At 42.0% G+C, this 10,088-nt stretch overlaps 1 protein-coding gene across 15 annotated transcripts in view; it reads right to left on the bottom strand.

Annotated features, from left to right (window-relative positions):
- KCNH7 (potassium voltage-gated channel subfamily H member 7) overlaps positions 1-10,088 on the bottom strand; it is a 418,649-nt gene that overhangs the window by 120,319 nt on the left and 288,242 nt on the right. The window lies entirely within an intron of this gene.

The raw sequence follows: 10,088 nt of genomic DNA, 5'->3' as shown, positions 1-10,088 counted from the left end.
ATCAGGTTCGTCTGGCATGACTTCTTTCTCTGAAACCCGTGTTGACTTTTTGTGATTATGGCATTGCTTTCTAGATGTTCACAGACTCTCTGTTTAATTATCTGCTCTAGAATCTTTCTTGTATACATGTCAGGCTAACTGGACGATAATTGTTGGGATCCTCTTTTTTCCCCTTTTTGAAGATGGGGACAACGTTTGCCCTCCTCCAGTCTCCTGGGGCCATTGGCAATAATCTTTGAGAACTCCTGGAGACTTCTCCAGGAGTTCTCAAAGAGTATTGCCAATGGTTCCGATATTATATTTGCCAGTTCTTTTAATACCCTTGGATGTTGTTCATCTGATCCTGGAGACTTATATTCGTTTAGGTTAAACAGGTATTCCATTACTATCTCTTTACTTATTCTGTGCTGAAATTCCCCTTTTCTGTCCTCTGCTCCATTATCCTCAGGTTGAGCACCCTTTGCCTTTTTTGAGAAGACTGAGGCAAAGAAGGTGTTGAGTAATTCTGCCTTTTCTCTGTCCCCTCTTAGCATTTTGCCAACTTCTGCCTGCAGTGGCCCTACCATTTCCTTCATCTTCCTTTTGCTGCAGACATATCCATACCCCTACACATGGCTGCTATTTGTTTGAATTCCTCTTTGGTGATTTCCCCGTTTTTTCCATTTCTTATACATGTTCCGTTTAAAACTTAGCTCAATTGAAAGTTCATAGTCATCCATCCTGGTTTCTTGAGACATCTCCCATTTTCCTTCCTCACTGGAACTGTTTGAAATTGTGCCTTCAGTATCTCCCTTTTAAGAAACTCCCATGCGTCTTGAACTCCCTTCTCTTTTGGTATTGCTGACCATGGATCACCCTCAATACTTCTCTAAGTTTATTGAACTCCGCTCTCCTAAAGTCTAGAATGTGTGTCTGACTATGCCTGTTTTCTCCTTTCCATTGCATAACAAACTCCAGGAGAACATGGTCACTTCCACCTAAGGATCCCACCACTTGCACTCCATTAGCTAGGTCATCCTTGTTGGTTAGGATCAGATCCAAAATGGCTGACCCCCTTGTTGCCTCTTTGACCTTTGGGACCATGAAATTGTCTTCAAGGCAAGTGAGGAATTTGCTAGACCTTGAGGATTTGACTGAGTTTGACTTCCAGCAACTATCAGGATAGTTGAAGTCACCCATCACTACTACATCTCTCCTTTCTGAGTGTGTGGTTATCTGTTCTAGAAAGACATCATCCACTTCCTCAGTCTGACTTGGGGGTCTGTAGTTTGTGTTTCTCAACCATCTGAACATCTACCCCAACATCCAATTCATGATGGAAAAGGAAGAGGACGGGACATTGCCATTCTTGGATGTGCTGGTTATCTGCAGACCGAACCAAAGTTTGGGCCACACAGTATACAGAAAACCTAGACACATAGACAGATACCTATGCAAGAACTCCAACCATCACCCAGGACAAAAAAGAAGCATAATAAAAACATTGGTGACCAGGCAAAAATGATCTGTGAACCCCACTTCCTGGAAGTTGAATTGAAGCACCTAAACTGGGCTCTATAGGCTAATGATTACTCCAGCTCAGACATCAGAAGGGCTGCCAGACCCAGAAAAACCCAGAGAAGTGAAGACTAACAACTACCCAAAGGGAAGGTATTTTTACCATACATCAAAGAAGTCACAGACAGAATAGGGAAACTGGTGAGGAAACACAACCTTCAAATGGTTTACAAACTGACCAAGAAAATCCAGCAAATGCTGCGCTCAGCAAAGGACAGGAGAGACCCTCTCACGGCCACAGAAGTTTACCAAATACCACGCAGCTGCAGACAAGTCTACACAGGGAGTACCAAACACAGTGTTCAAACACGAGTCAAGGAACATGAGAGACACTGCAGACTGGATCAGCCAGAAAAATCAGCAGTAGCAGAACATGTTATAAACCATCCTGGGCATAAAATGCTGTTTAAAAGCACTGAAATTTTGGACCATGCCAACAACTATTAGGTCAGAACGCACAGGGAAGCCATGGAAATCCACAAGCACTGGGACAAGTCAACAGGAAAGAAGAAACCCTTAAAATCAGCAAAGTTTGGCTACTAGTCCTGAAAAACACTAAAATCAAGACCCAGCAAATGCAAATGAAAACCACCCATGTTCAAGGGTTTTCCCAGCAAACAATGGATCTCTAATTAAACAGATACAAATCCTCTTTGCATATCCTCCCACCCTGAGGCCTTGCCGTTCAGCAACAGAACAATACACAGATTAACATGGAAATCACTCCTCCCTACCCAGTATATATATACCCCACTCACTTCCATGCTAGCATTCTCTGAAGATGCCAGCCATAGATGCTGGCAAAATGTCAGAAACAAACTCTTCTAGAACATGGCCACATAGCCCAACAAACCAACAGAAAACCAAACTTTTTCAAGCTCTGTAAAATTATAAACCTCTACAACTTAATCCTTTGGATTTTTACAATGAATTAAATAGGACTTATTCCTTATTAAATGTGTCTATGACTGATGGTGCTATTTCACTGTAATTCCCAGAATATTATTTATTTTAAATATCTACTCTACTCTTAAATGCACCACATTCTCAGATGCTTTAGGAGTACAGATCTCAAAGGTAACCAAGGTCCGGTACAGACGGGCCTTTTGCTGCGCATCCATGACATGCTAGGGTAAGCGCTGGGGTGGGGCATGCACACGCCCCGCAACCCTAGCATGTCATGGGCACGCTGCAGTTGTGTGGCACCATCCAGATGGTGTGTGCAGCGATGACGTGCCAGCAGCACAGTGTCCAAACGGGGCTGCACTGCTATCACATCATCATGCTGTCGCGCTCCTTTCTTGCTGTGCAACAGCGCCGCACAATTTGGTTGCGCCCAAGGCATTCTGGAAATAGTCACTGCACATGTTATTCATGTAAAGAATGGGCCATGGACCATACCAGCATCATCACTGCAACTTTATATAATTCCCTGAAATGAACCTTGGATATCCATGTGTTGCATGTGGGAAATCTGAGAAGGGAAACTTGTGTGCACAGTATTGTTATTGCTAACATGGGGTATGTGGGGAGATCAACACAAACACATGGATACTGTGGGTGGAGCTTGGACACTGCATGACATCCGGGATGGGACCATGTCCCTATGATCCCTTATATGCATGGAGAACCATTTTTGTGAATTCTGTTTTATACAATGAAAACATTCTGGAAACACCAACACATCAGCACACTAGCTTTTTCATTCCAGTTGTGATGCCAATAAAGAATGCTCCATTTGGCTTTATAGATTTATCTGTTATTCATTGGTAGAAAAATAGAGAAGGTAAACCCTGATGCAAGGAAAAGGGAGGCACAAACAGGAATGTGGCATAATCACAGTGAAGAGGTACAATATTCAAGGCCACAGAATACACATGTGGAGGAGTGAGGGTCTTTGTGCATAGAAGCACAGGAGGAAGCTGCTTTATGTCAGGTCAAGCTGTTTGTTCATCTGGTCTAGTGCTGTCTGTTCTGACAAGCAGGGACCCCAAATCTTCTCAGGTAAGAGGTTTCCCCTATCTGGCAGTACCTGAGTGCCTTTAAACCCAAGATCATGGCGAAGGAGGCTCAAGGGAATGAGAAGACATAATCATCTGGATCATCAGTTACTCAGAATGGTCACAGTTCCATTGACTTCAGGAACTCTCTTAAGCATATTAAAAAACATTGTGAGTTTTTTGGGGCAGTAACCTGTTCTCTTATAATCTGAAAACAGGAGTGGGCAGCTGAGAGGCTAATGTTCATGCCCATCACCCACAGTGAGCATCACTGTGCATATTTTTTATTTTCTTAATGAATTTAAAATGGTACAGTGTACACAAGGTTTAATACGTGTACAAAAACCCCCAGATACAATTGTAACAACCAATTAAGTGCTATCCTCATAGATATACTATACAGTTTCTTTAACACATGCTTGGCTCTCCTATGTTTAGCATTGTTGTCTCTCATGAATTCTATATTAATTCTATCCAAGTTCTAGTTCCATAATATGATGTATCTTCATCTTTGTTACTGTATCCCATTTATACTCTTTTCTCTAGACAGGTCTCTCTAGCCTTATCTAACATATGATATTCTCCTCCCCTATAAATTGTCTTACTTACAGGTAGATAATTCTTTAATATTTTAATAATTCTTTATTCATTCCACAAAAATCTTCCCAGTATTGCAAAACTGGAAGCCATTCACTTTCTAATTTGTTTTTAGGTTTGTTGTTGATAAGATACTTTAGTCTATCCATTTTTCGTAGTTCTTGTATTTTGAAAATCCATTCTTCTAAAGTTGGGGATTCCTCTTTTTTCCAATTTCTGGCTTTTGTTACTCTGGCCAGAGTAATTAGATATAGTAATACTCTCCAGTATTTTTTTCTTTTTCTGCCTTTAAGTTAGATGTTATACTGAGTAAATATAGTTCAGGTGTCATTTTATATTGTAGATCAAAGACTTCTTGGATTTGTGAATGAATTTTTGCCCAGAAGTCTCTTATCTTATTACAGGACCACCACATGTGGTAAAGGGTGCCCACCTCTTTTCTGCATCTCTAGCATTTCTGATCTGATAACACACACACACACACACACACAAACACACACATATTTCTGTGGTGTTAAGTATCACCTATTTGCGATTTTCCTAAAGTTTTCGTTGAGATCTTGTGATGCAGTGAAGCTATTTATGCTTCTCCAGGCCTTTTGCCAATCTTCATATAGAATTGGATGGCCTATATCCTGGGCCCATCTTATCATGTTCTCTTTTATAGTTTCTTTTCCCATCATTCTATCCATAAGAATTTTATATATTTTAGATATTTTTTTAAATCTGGTTTCCACCATATTTCATCCAGTTAATTTGTGGGTTTTTCTAGCCCTATATTTTTCATATCTTATTTAAATTTTTCTTTGATCTGCATATATGAGAACCAGTTTAAGTATTTGTTTTCTTTTTCTAGATCTTCTCTCTGTTTCATTATGATTTCCCTGTCTTAATCTATTTTTATTATGTCTTTGTAAGTTAGCCATTTTTGTTCCTTTTTCCCATGATCAAAAAATGCCTCTTGGGTTGAAATCCAGAACGGTATTTTAGTATAGAATATAGCTTTTACTTTCTGCCATGTTATCAAAAGGGCTTTCCTTATTGGGTGATAATTAAATTCCCTTTTTGTTGACTTATCGTAACCGACATAAGCATGCCAGCCCTGCTTTAGTCCGATACCCTCTACTCAGAATGGTCACAGTTCCATCAGGAACTCTCTTAAGCATATTAAAAAACATTGAGTTCTTTGGGGCAGTAGCCTGTTCTCTTATAATCTGTAAACAGGAGTGGGAAGCTGAGAGGCTAATGTTCACCCCCATCTCCCACAGTGAGCGTCATTGTGCATATTTAGTGCTTAGACAGACAAATAGACACCTAGCAAGAAATTTAGAGTACTTTCTGAGACTACTCCTGATGCCAGACTTTGTGTATGGAAGCTAATGGATTAATTCACAGCAATGGTCAACATACTGGAGAAAGAATTTCCTGATGCATTTAAAAACACCAGGATTTACTATTGAATAAACATACCTAATAGAAGTAAGGTATAACTACTTATGATCTGACAGCACTTGGAAAAGTTCAATTTTGGTCTGTCCAGGTAGGAAGTGATTCTTGTCTCATTTTGAAAGAAAGAAATAAAGAAAGAAAGATAGATAGATAGATGATAGATAGATAGATAGATAGATAGATAGATAGATAGATCGATCAGAATGGGCTGTAGTGTCTGTGCCCACCTCCTCCATATTTGTTTGTTTGATTTATCTCCCCCCTCCCCATGGGACTCATTTTCACAAATGGCAGTGGCAAAGAGGAAAACATAGGTTTTATTTAACCATTTCTCTATACAAAACTGCAAATGTTTGGTTTTTTAAAAATATCATCCTACCAATTCAAGATGGAGAGAGAGAGAGAGAGAAGAGAGAGAGAGAGAGAAGAGAGAGTATAGTGTCTAAAGCAAGGGAAGTAATAGTGCCACTCTATTCTGATTTGGACAGGCCCCACCTGGAATATTGTGTCCAGTTCTGGAGCATGTCCAAAGGAGGGCGACTAAAATTGTGAAGGGCCTGGAAGCCATGCCCTATGAGGAACGCCTTAGGGAGCTGGGGATGTTTAGCCTGGAGAAGAGAAGGTTAAGAGGTGATATGATAGGCCTGTTTAAATACCTGAAGAGATGACAAATTGAGGAGGGAGCTAGGGTTGCCATAAGGCAGGACCTCCAAACCGGGACAAATGTAGGACAAATGTAGGGCCACATTTTCAAATGTAAGACACATTTTTTAAAAATGGAGGACACATGAAAAATTGATAATTTTTTAAAAATGTCAATATAAATGCATGTTCTACAAGAACATTTCCCACTCCCAAGCAGGCATAGCATTTGCAAGATCACAGGCAGTCCCTTGTGTCACTGCAAACTACATTTCCCACTTCCAAGCAGGCATAGCATTTGCAAGATCACAGGCAGTCCCTTGTGCCATTGTAAACTACATTTCCCACTTCCAAGCAGGCATAGCATTTGCAAGATCACAGGCAGTCCCTTGTGCCATTGTAAACTACATTTCCCACTCCCAAGCAGGCATAGCATTTGAAAGATCACAGGCAGTCCCTTGTGCCATTGTAAACTACATTTCCCACTTCCAAGCAGGCATAGCATTTGCAAGATCACAGGCAGCCCCTTGTGCCACTGCAAACTACATTTCCCACTTCCAAGCAGGCATAGCATTTGCAAGATCACAGGCAGTCCCTTGTGCCATTGAAAACTACATTTCCCACTCCCAAGCCTTCTTAGGAATTCCCCCCTTCCTCCTTTTCCTTGCCCCCTCCAACCCCCCCAAACCCCTCACCCCCTCTTTTTCCCAGGTATGTCTCAACTTGGGAGGGATTTATAGGACAGAGCCAAAGCCTTTTTTCTTTTCTAATGGGGGCAAAGCCTTGAGAAGCCCTGGACCCCTGAGAAGAAGAGGAGGGGGGCTTAGCGAGAGGAAGAAAGAAAGAGAAAAAGAAGATGAGGAGGGGGAAGAAAGGAAGAAAAAGGAGAGGAGGAAGAGGAGGGGAAGAAGAGGAGAAGAAAAAAAACGGAATAACAAGAAGAAGAGAAGGAGGGGAAAGGGAAAGGGAAAGAGAAAGAGAAAGAGAAAGAGGGGAAGAACAAAAAGCAACTTGCCTGCAAAGCCCTCTCCGCTTGGAATTTGGAGCATCATGCCCAAATAAGGAAGCAGAGGGCTGGCCAATAGAGGCAGGGCAGTGCAGCAGACCCCGCCCCTGCTGGTTTCAGTCCTCCTGCTGCTGCTCCAGACAAGTTGCACAGGCAGCACTCTATAGAAGGCAGGCAGCAGCCCTGGGAGCTCAGAGTTGGGCAGCCACCCGGGAATGGGGGCGGGGCGGGACCGGGCACGCCCCGCAGGGGGCGGGAAAGTCCCGCCCACCACTGTGAAATGGCAACCCTAGAGGGAGCAAGCTTATTTTCTGCTGCTCCAGAGACTAGAACCCAGAGCAATGGATGCAAGCTCCAAGAAAAGAGATTCCACCTCATCATTAGGAGGAACTTCCTGGCAGTAAGAGCTGTTCAACAATGGAACAAACTCCCTCGGAGTGTAGTGGAGTCTCCTTCCATGGAAGTCTTTAAACAGAGACTGGATGGCCATCTGTTGGGGATGCTTTGATTGTGATTTCCTGCATGGCAGGGGGTTGGACTGGATGGCCCATAGTGGTATCTTCCAACTCTATGATTCAATGATTCATATCAAAATCCATGATTTTGGCTCCAAAAATTGCCCTCAACTTATACGTGAGGTCGACTTATATACATGAGTGTATATGGTAGTTACAAATAAAGTGTTATTTATAACCCGTTATTTTTTTCTTTCTTTTGCAAAAAAGCGGTTTTCTCAAAATCTCTTTTCCATATGTTGATGTTATATTAATTTTGTTCACTTTCTCATGAGGAATGCTATACTTGTAAAGAAAGCTCTGCCTATTTTGTTGGGAACAGGATTTTATAAAACTATAAAGACAGCATAAAAACAAGTTCATGTTAAATTTCCTTGGATGGTTTTCTAAAGAATTCTTGGCACCTTACATCCCATTTTAAATTTAATTTTGCATTTAAAGAGTTGTAGAGTTCCTGGCAGGTCATACCAACCTAAATTGATTCTGCTAGGGCTTGTATAAATGTATAAATGATTTGGCTATTAATTTAAAAGTAATTTTTCTTCCTTTTAAACAGTTTCTCTGATACGGAATAAGTTGTAAATCTGAGCAATATATTTTGGCATTAAATTGTTCAACCAGCCCTGGACTGGGTAAGGCTGGATTTATAAAACCATGACTTATATAAAAATATTTTGTAAACAGTAATATATTTTCCATGTTCAATAAGCTTGTAAATAACTCAGAGACACAGGGATGAAACAGATGGTATAAACAGGTTTCCAGCCAACTTTGAGGTGAGCTATTTAGATGATGCATGCCTTGAATCTGGCTTGAAAACATACCCAAGCCACGCTAAGGGGAGAAAAGATGGACTAAAAAGGAACTGGATTTTACTGCTTCATCCTGGAAAGTGTGCACCTTCACATGTACGTATAAATGCACCAAGGCCAGGGCGGCTCTAAAGGGGTGCTATTTCCAAACTCTAACCCTAACTGTGCAGAGAAACACCCCGTTGAAATAGTGCATTTAGAAGGGACAGAGCTTGCATACCCAAGCAGTCGGGGTGGCAATGTCCAAAAGAGAAACAATGACACTTCTCATGGAGATGAGTCAATCATACACAAAACAGTCAAAGAGGAGGCATGGGATGAAGGGGAAGGGGGGGTGAAGGAGGGCATGATTGTACCTTGCTGGCATCTGCATGGGCACATCTTTGCTCCGATCCCCTGTCCTAGTGAAGCGCTGCACATGCGAATGTATGCAGGTTCACAGGGATGGTCATTCAATGGGATGGCAGTCGCCAGCAATTTGCTCCTGTGAAGGTGCGTAGGGATGGTGGGAGGAACCACGGACGTAGCCAGGATTTTGGGAAGGGGTGGTCCAGACTAAGTGCCACCATTATAATGGGGCTTGGGCGTGGTGGCACAGCAGCACACACCATTCATTGTATCTAACGGAAGGAGGGTCTGTACTCCTCAGACCCCCCCTTGGCTGCATCCCTGGAGGAACAATAAAAAATAAGTAGCCAGCAGCATGGCTTGAAGCTGCACTGTGTGGTCATGACATGTGCACTCCAGCTGTCTTGGGAGCAGGTGGTGTGGTTGGTGGGGTTTCAATATGGCTTCAGAAAAGGCAGCTTCAAGCCACTTTTTCCTACCCGCCTGTTTCGCCCCATAGTTTGTGAATCTAGAAGAGACTAAATATTTTACAGCTGTTACACAAAGTGTAATGTTTGGAGTCTTGTTGAAAAGAAGCCAACCACCGAATCAATTTTGAGCCACTGATGTCCAATTTCCAGTCAAAAAGAAATGGCTGCCAGTTTGTCCCCTTTGTTCAGTTTCTTCAGACACAGTATCAGTCAAAACAAAAGGCTTATATGAGATCAATCTGATTCCTTCAGTATATCTGTGCAAATTTGCAAGCAGCTCTTCTCATCTTTAGCCACCTGTCAATGGCCCAGTGGCCTGTGCGTGCCTTAAGCCTGTTAGGCTTACTTAGCCTCTTTGTAGGGAGAGAATCAGATTTAGCTAACCACCACGGAAAGCAAAATATTCCACTAGGTTGCCCATGGACAGATTGTACCTAGGGCACAGATTTGCATATGCTATGGACAGCTGTATGTTATAATTTACACAGAAATATAGTACATCTTGCCATACCCCGTGACCAGGTGACCTGTCTACTAGACAAGTGCTAACTGCTGATTGGCAAGTTCAAGGCCTGTTCCTCCTCCACACAGTTCTTACCTTTAAAACAGATTTAGACTGAACAGACTTTCAGATAGAATGGGGAAGGAAAAAGTGAAGCCCATACCTTGCTTCAGGTAAGGCAAGGATGATT

Source organism: Sceloporus occidentalis, unplaced genomic scaffold (assembly GCF_023333645.1).
Source record: "Sceloporus occidentalis isolate IW3139 unplaced genomic scaffold, rSceOcc1.0.p SCAF_4, whole genome shotgun sequence".
NCBI lineage: Eukaryota > Metazoa > Chordata > Lepidosauria > Squamata > Phrynosomatidae > Sceloporus > Sceloporus occidentalis.
Note: the sequence above shows the minus strand (reverse complement) of the source record. Positions and strands in the feature narration are given on the sequence as shown.